Raw genomic sequence first — 9,452 nt, forward strand, 5'->3', positions numbered from 1 at the left:
AATAAAGGATTGAATCAAGAATGTCATGAAATGGCTAATGGAACAAAGAGATGTCTGTCTTGATGACTTTAAAATTAGTAATAGTATAATGATAATAGCAAATCTTTATTGAGTGCTTAAGCCCTGTTCTAAGCAATTTACTTGTATTATCTCATCGATGTACAAAATTTGTGCAAGAGTAGGCCTTCCTTCCCTCCGGCCGCCAGCAGGGACTCAGGACCCGGGCTTCCCTCACAGCCCCCTCTTTGTCCAGAAGGTTGTCCAAAAGGACGTCCAGTGTAATTAGCATATTATGCTTTTATTATAGATATGATGTTGATATTATTGGTACTGCAATTTTACAGGTTTGTTAAAGCCACATCTATGTATGTAAAAGCCTAAGTGACCAAACAACCTGTCGACCAGTTTCTATGATGTGCACTGACCACCGAGGGCAGACGCTCGATGCAGGAGCTTCCCCCTGGTCGTCAGTGCACTCCCACAGCCAACCTTCTGTGGCCAGCCAATCACCCACCGTACCTCTGGTGAGACGGCCCCAATTGGCCCCAATTGCCCGCTAGGCCAAGGGACCCCATCCATGCGCGAATTTGTGCACCTGGCTTCTAGTAGATAAGTAGAAAAAGGAGGATTTAAATCAGGCAGTCTGATTCCTGAGCTCATGGTCTGTAGAGGAGTGAAACAACTAGAAAGATAGGAATATACTGTTGGAAAAGACGATGTAGGGGTTTAAAATTGATTTTGTAGCCACATTCTCCCTCATTTGCTCCTCTCTTACTTACTTTTTTTCATCACAATGCTTAGTCCACAACAGAGATGTGATGAAATCTTGAGTAATAATATAACAGAGGGCTTTCACTAGAAATGTGGTGGGCTATACATGTTCCTGTATTAAACCATTTAAAATAGAGAAATAGGCTTTGAAATCTTTTTAACAATACTTTTTTGGGGGTAACAATGATAAAACATAAATGAGATAATCAACAATAACTAGGCAATGATGGAATATTTGGTATATGGTCTTTGATTTTTAAACATAAAGATATTTTTATTCTGGGTGGGTTTGGCCTAGATTTTTCACGACCATACAGGATTTTCTTGTACTTCTCAGACTCTCCAATCTCTTATAGAGATACCATGGACTAGACTGCTACTCAATCTCATTGGCTTATTATAGGGCAGAATTTTATTTAAGAATATAAAGCAAGGTTTCACAATTGCTTTTGAAACACAAGCTCCATTTTAGTAAACATAGACATCACAGGTACTTTCATGTTATTGGAGAAAAATAAACCAAATACTGTGAATTAAAACAAATCAGGTCAATGAGCAAAGTGTTGTTTTATATGTAAATTACAGCCTGGTTCCCACCCTCACTAGCTTTAAGAATCAAAGTCTTAAATATTTGAAATTTTATGTAATTCTAACGTTGAAGAATAGAGAGAATCTATGTCAAAGTTATACTTAAAATATTATGTTCAACATGTTGCCTAAAAATATCTTTGGTGGTTTTAGCAAAGATACTGTTACTTTAATCAACTCCAGGTCCTTCAGATCTTATACATGTTAATTTTTTTCTTCTACACAGATTGTCTTCAGTTTTAGTAACCCATTAATTCAAACTGAAATCTGAAAATTTAAGTTTTTGAGGATTAAATTGCAAAGGATTTAATTAGAATATCTCAACAAGTAAGCAATCAACTTTGCATCATAACCTTGTATCCTAATTTAGTTTTTTTCACAATATTTTCATCATATCTACAAAACTTAGAAAAACAAAACCACTTAAAAATTCAACAAATATGTTCAAATGATAAATCTATAAGTGAAATAAATTACCGTAATATATATTTTTCTTTGAACATTAGCTTCCAGAGAGCAGCAAATAATTTGAAAATCAAAGATTTCTAACCAAATATAAGGTTCTATTGGAATGTTTTTTAGTGCAATATAGGAAATAAAATTATTGGAGGAGACCAAAATGAAGCTGATAAATGAACAAAACTAATGTTTCACTTTTCCATACATTTAAACATGCTTTAAACAGTATAGTATCTAAGTAATCCTTAGTACTAAGAAATAGCCTAAATATTTTATTTCAAAGTGTAAAATAAGTATAACTTGATATTACAGCATTGTATTTGATCATGTTCTCTAAAGAATAGAGGGACAAAGAATTGCAGATGTTGGGAAAACCTTGAAAATAAAAATCTACACATATCTTTAGAGTCAAAACAATCAGTAGACTCTCACCTGTTTCTTTACTATTTCATTTCTGTTTGGTGTTCATGGGAACCGATTTCTGTCAAGGTTCAAAATTATTTAAATTTAATTTTAAAGGGGTTTTATATATTTGTTCTTATAAAAATAGTTCAGGCTTACTTTAGAAAAGTAGGAAGACATATTAAATTAAAGTAAGATAATACAATCGCTCATGCCATTCCTAGATAGAACTACCACTATCATGTTGGCATATTTTTTTTCAATATTTTTCCAAAGTTTTGTTTGGCTATGGCATTTTTGTCTTTGCCTTTTTGTTATTGTTTTTATTTTAGCAATCATGACTTTCTTTCCTGAAACTAGTGTTACACAGACAAAAATTGAAATGCAGACGAGAACACAGTAACCTCTCACCCCTCCAAAACTAGGCAAGGCATTCAACAGGAAAGGAAAGAATAAGAAGGAATGGGGGAATAAGGACACATATGTAATACCTTAATCAATCTATAATAATAAAAGTGTAATATGCAAATTGAGCGAATAGCCAAACAGCAGAACTACCATCTGGATGACCATGCTATAACACCCACTGGCACCAGGCCAGCCAAGATGGGTGTGATGCGATTGGTTGGGGGGGGGGCACCATCACCCCATGAGTGTCCTGCAGAAGGAAGCCCAGGCCACCAGCCGGTGGGCTGCGGTGGATGGGCGGAGCCTCCCTCTGCAGGGGTGATCTATCGCGGAACTCAGGCTGGGTGGGCAGGGCCTACCTCTTGGGGGCAATAGATTGCAAAGCCTCATGATCTATCGCCCCAAAGAGGGAGGCCCAGGCTACCCAGCGGTGTTGCTGTGGCAGGTGGGCAGGGCCTTTCTCTGTGGGGCTCCCAGACTGCGAGAGGGCACAGGCCAGGCTGAGGGACCTCCCACCTCCAGAATGCACAAATTTTGTGCACCGGGCCTCTAGTAAAGAATAAAAAAATAAAAAAAAAAAAGAAGGAATGGGGCATTCATTTTGATGAACTTGGCTTACTTTGACTTCTGCAATAGGTAAGTTTGCTTGTGATTTCAAGGTAAGGAGCTTTGCTCTATATAGTCACTCAGAGACCCAGGCCTCAACCTCCTGAAACACTGCAAGTCCATAGCAGGGCAAGAAGGAATTGGGGAATTACACATAAAGTTTTTACTGCCTGAGCCAGGAGGTGGCCTGCACCACTGCTGTCCAGTGTTCCTTGGCAGGACTAGTCCCAGGGCCTTCCCCAAGGGCAAAGGGGCTGAGAAACATAGGGGAGGAAATAGAACATGAGGTGGCCATCCCACTACCTAACAGAAATGGAGAAATGGAATGGAGAGATTTATGTTTGTGCACCTACATGAGTTCAGTTTAAGTTTCACTTTAGATTTTCTTTCTAATTGCTCTGATTTCTCTCAACTCCTTCTATGGAACTCTGATCACATTTATTATCTTAGCCCAATTTTTAGAAATGATGGGCCTAATTGTTTATTGTCTTAAACTTTTACTTACCTGTTTCTTAACTGTCATTGGTTTTCTTCCACAGATTTGCATACTCAGAATGAGTGTTAGGCAACATTTATTCCATAAATACTGGTCTATAACTTAAGGGTTATCCACAAGAGAAGCTGAGGGTTACTGAAATGTGAACTGTATTTTAATATTTTCATGGTATGTTTTGACAAAATGGTTTCATATTTTTGCCTCTATTTTGCTGGAATCACATCACTCAGTTGCTCACAGCCAATGGCTTCCCATACCTACAAGATAAAATCCAAGCTCCTTGACATGACATATAAAGTTCTCCAACATGTGGCCCTTGCTTACCTCTCCTGTCTCATTTCTAGTCAACCTCTACCTGATGTTTCATGCTTTCACAAAACTTTTCGTTTCCTCAATACAGCCCACTGCTTTTTCTTTCAGTGTTTTTGCTTAGATCATGTTTCTGAAGGTCATGCTTTTTCCAGAACATATCACCATTTCCTGATGAATTCCTAGTCATTGGCCATGACGAGACACAGATAATCTTTTCCTGAGGCGAGAAAATTGGGATCACTCCTTGCCCTTTTTGTTTAAATAATGCCCCGTGCACACATTTCCCTCCTTAGACTACTAGATCTCAATGGACACTTATGTGGTTGTCCCCTCTACCAAAGAGCGAGCTTCCCCAGGCCAGGATTAAGTCTAATTAAGTCTAATTCATCTTGGGGCCCTAGTGCTGATCGTAATAATTAATTTATGGTCTTGACTCTTAAATAAATGGAACCGATAGGTGGAAAATACCCTGAATGTCTTTCCCCTTTCCTTTCACCCAGTCTCTGAAGTACACTCTTCAAACCCTGCCCTCTGTCTCCTTTATTTTAGTAATGCAATATGGGCTCTTCTAAAGTGGGAGGTTATGGAAAACATTAATTCATAGTGATTTTAAATAGGAGGAAATTTTGTACCGTGTTTCAAGGGTTGCTTTCTGCGCCCTGGTACAGAGGGGTCAGTTGACTTGAAAGTGTGCCTCGGGTAGGCACATTATGCTCCCTCTCACCCTAGTAGGCCTTTCAAACTATTCTGCCTTTCCAAGAGCCAGAAGTGCAGATTCTATGAGAAATGAATTATTAATATCTGATTTTCACAGCAATAGAATATTTTCACCCAAAGAGTAGCATTTCTTCCATGCTTTCAGACATTCTTTCTTAATGTAAAATCCTGACCCTTTAGTAAGGTGTCTTTTTTAATCTCAGATTTGCTGACTTTAATAAACACACTGTTGTTACTTCTAATCAGCACAGAAGTTCAGATTGGGAATTTTATGGTCAGATTAGAATCAAAACCACATGTGAATAGTGATGAATAAATATATAAAAAAGACTAAACATTTCGTATGTAGCAAATGTAGTTTTCAGATAAATTCAAATGGAGGCTTATTTATTTTTTTCTGACAGAGTTTTTCTCTGTATAAGTATAAATCTCTCTTTGGCAAAAGGAAGACTTACATACAGTGGGAGACAATGCCAAGCTTTCTGTCTTCTTCGCTCTTACATTGCCATCCCTTCAAACCACTCATGGACACAATTATACTGTTTGCTCTATGTTTTATTATAGCGCATAAGATAATTTACCTCAGATATAGTTGAAAACATCTGTTTGCAGTGATTTGGTATTTAAATATTGAACTACTCCAAATTTAAAAAATTAAATCAGTTTTAAATTAAGTCATATTTGTAAATGAATTTCAAGATTGTTGGTTATATGGTCATCTTAAAAAGATAGTCAATTTTCATTTGATTACTATTAAAACTGCTCTTCATTGAAATGATGAGGAGCTCTTGTTCCTTGCCAGTCCTCCTAGTCACTTACATGAACTCAAAATAAGCTATTTACAGTTTCCAAAATTCCAGGGAGAAATTTGTCTAGGGTGGCTTTTTTTTCCTAGTGAATTTAGTCACTGTACATGTAGGACAGTGTGCATTAATTTTTGAATTGGTAAATGTTCAGCCATGAGTATTCCTATCTATTCTTTTCATAATGGCTTAGCATCATGGTAATTCACCAAACTGCCTTTTGAAGGTCCTTTATTAAACCACAAAGGAAGAAAGTGATTTTTCAAGCTTATCAGATCATCAAAAAGCAAATACAGTGCCTCATTCTAACACAGGTAATAGCAGTTCCGAAGATGTTTTGAAGCATGGCCTTTTTAAAACAACCTCCACAGAATGGATTTTCTGTATTGGTCCTAAAAGGGAAACCATCTAAGTGACACCTCCTGATGCCAAAAAAGACGCCCATGTTGCAACACCAATGGCCAGGGATACTCAGTGCAACTAAACCTGTTTTAGCCACTGCGACTCTCCCCACCAGGAGCATCACAAGAGCTTCTCCAAGGTCCAGGTCATTGCAAAATTTCTTCTTATAGGTGCTTTCCAGCTTGATGTGAGCTGCATGGTCCCAGGGAGGCTTAAGGCACCACCAACCAATTATCTGTCCTTATAGTTTATCAAATTGAATCCTACTTTTCCATCTGCTCAAAAAGTATGCCATAACTTTAGACTAGAAGGACTCAACAGAAGTAGCCTGTCAATATAAATCAAAATACACTGTTTTCACAATGAACTATTGGGCATTATGAGCACACATAAATGATAAATCATGACCTTTGAACTCAAATGGCTTCATTCTACTAGTATGTAGTTAGAAATATATGATATGAAAAACATGCATGTTTCCTGAGAGATGGGGAGACCTGATAAGACTTATCTTCATTTTCTAACATATTCTTCTGTTCATATGTTAACATGGACTCATTTACTCAAGTTATCCATATCTTCTCTGACATGTTGACATTTAAACCTACATTGCATACTTTCTATATGGCAGGCAGATTATTGAATGTTTTTTTTATGGATAAATTGACAAACAATATGAGGTAGGAATAAATTATCTCTACAGATGAGATAATGAAAACACAATATTGAGATAGTTTAGCTACTATCACCTACCTAATTTGCTAATGAGTCGTTATTTTAGCACAGGTCTATTCACAGGGTCTGAAGAGATGGGGCACAGAGCAGGTGTGGACACTCTGGGAGGGGATGATAACGGTGAGGAGAGGTAGGTGCTAAGGTTGGGAGTGATGCGCATAATACCCAGGGAAGGGGCCAAAAGGGGGAGGCTTGGGAAGAAGGCAGCCAGCAGCATGTATGCCTGTCTCAGTGTTACCCACATACTATTCCTGGTAACAGTCCAAATTTTCCAACACCCATGTGGCTGAGTTTTGTCATTGCAAAGGCTGATAAGTAAGACGAGGCCACAATACATAACAGAATGAGCCCAGAATTTTGACTCAGATAGATGTGAAACAAATTCCTGTTTCCTTACTTAGCACTTATGTGTCATTAACCAAGTTAAGAATTTTACTGAGGTCTAGTTTTTCATTTCGTAAACATTTTAATATTTATTTCGCTGTGATTTTATTTAAAAAACATAAAGCACTTGGCAGTGTTGATTAGATAGTGAATGCCCCATAAATTCTGTTTTTTTTTGTTTCTTCTTACTTTCTCCTCTGTCCTCCCAACCAATGAAAACTTTCTGACCACTTTTTATTCAGGCCCTCCCATCTGATATAATCTCCTCTGTTTAGTTTCTTTCTAACTTATAAATACCAACAAAAGGACATTTAACAGTTCTCAATTTTTAGTTACACCAAATAAATACAAAACTTAATACAAAGTATTAGGGTCATTACAAATGACAGGCTTGGGGATAAGGTCTTCATGAGTGGCATTGTGGAACAAAAAGCTCAACCCAGCCCAAATCTGTTCTTCCTCTTTTGTTCCATCTCTTAGCAAATGATATTATTTACCCAATGGCCCCAAACAATACCTTTGTTACCATGCATTATTCTGTATCCCTCAGCAACATTAGACATTTTTGACTATGGAATTCTTCTTGAAACACCCTCCACCCGGGTTTCCTTGACAGCACACTCTCTAGAATTTCATTGGTCACTACTGCTTAATCCCTGTTGCAGTTCCCTCTACGGCTCTACTAGTGATGAACAAAGAAGTCCTTGGAGACTTAATTTGGGCACCACTGCTCTGTTTCTACCCTGCTGGTTCACTTGGCCCTTTGGCTACAAGTATCCTCTGCATGTTGATGACTCCCTGAATTCTACCTATACACCAAACTCTTCCCTGTTCTCCAGTCTCATACAACCAATTGCCTAGAAATGATATCTGTTGGGAACTTCAAACTATATGACACAACTAGAACTTTCAAACTATATGACACAACTAGTTCCTTGAATATCACTTTCCACTAGTTCCTTTTCTAGTCCTTGCTATCTCAATAAATGGCAAAAATTAATCCTGAGTAATTATTTTTTTTCTTTACACCTCAGGCAATTCCATTCAACACTAATATATCTCTTGAATTCATATTTTCTCAGTCACCACCACCATCTTTCTCTTCTTGCAAGAGTCTTCTAACCTGTCTTTTTGCTTCTGCTACTGCCTCCTTCCAATGCAGTCTTTGCATAGATGTCAGAATGATCTTTTAAAAAGGCAAATTAATTATGTCACATTTGTGCTCCAATAGCTTTGCCCTTATTAAAAAATAAAACTCTTTATTATGGTCTATGAAATTAGCAAGATCTGCCCGATTCCTTCCACCTTGACCTTCTGACATCACTTCGTACCATGTTTTTCCTTGCTTACTATATTCTAGTCATACCAACCTCTTTTCTGCTCCTCACTGACTAGTACACCAAGCTCTTTTCCTTTTCAGGATCTCAGAAACATAGCTAGAACACCCTTCCTCTGTCTCATTGCATGGATGTTTCCTTCTCATCCTCCAGATATCAGCTCCAATATCATTTTCTCTGAAATTCTGCTCTTGACTTTACAGAGTACCCTCTTTCCAAGTGATTCTTATTTATATCACCCTCTAATTTAATTTCCATCCTGGCATAATACAAATGATTCAATTATATTTTATTTTGTTGTTATTTTATTGTTTTGTTCATGCTTTCTTTTTCTCCTCCTCCACTCCCCCCACTAGAATGTAAACTCCATAAGGGCAAAGATAATATCTAATTTTTCACCACTGTATGTCAAACATCAGCACAGCCTCTGACCTCAGTATTTAATGACTCATGTTTCAGCATTCAACAAATATTTGTTGAATGGATAAATGAAAATATGAATGTCATTGTCTCTTCTACATCTCTATATCCATTATATATTCAAGTAACAATTCTATTTTGTTACCCTTTGAGTCCTTATCATCCCCATTGTCACTGCCTTAATTCAGGTCACCATTATCTCTTGCAGGAATCACTGCAATTTGTTATCATAGTCAGGATTCTTTTAGGAATAGTTGTTATTTTGGGGATCTTAGAGGAACTTAAAATAAGAAAAATACCAGTCTGTCATGGATTTACTTGATTGATTTTATTGTCTTCATGCAGCTAAGATGACACATTTGAGGCAGGTAATCTGATGCATCAGGCCTATCTCTAAGGAGTTTGAATTTTCATAAACCTAGTCAAACACAAGAAACTAGCAGTTTCAAAAATTGTGATAAAAATCATCTTGTCTTGGCAACGCGACTTTTATGGGATGATGCTCTAAATGTCCTATTGTGCGCTCTTGGGATTTTTGACACCCCACCTCTGGACTTCACTAGATATATTGGTATGTGTGTGTTTTTCCAGTGTCTAGCAGCAAACAACTGC

The sequence above is a fragment of the Cnephaeus nilssonii genome (genome assembly GCF_951640355.1).
Source record: "Cnephaeus nilssonii genome assembly, chromosome: 6".
NCBI lineage: Eukaryota > Metazoa > Chordata > Mammalia > Chiroptera > Vespertilionidae > Cnephaeus > Cnephaeus nilssonii.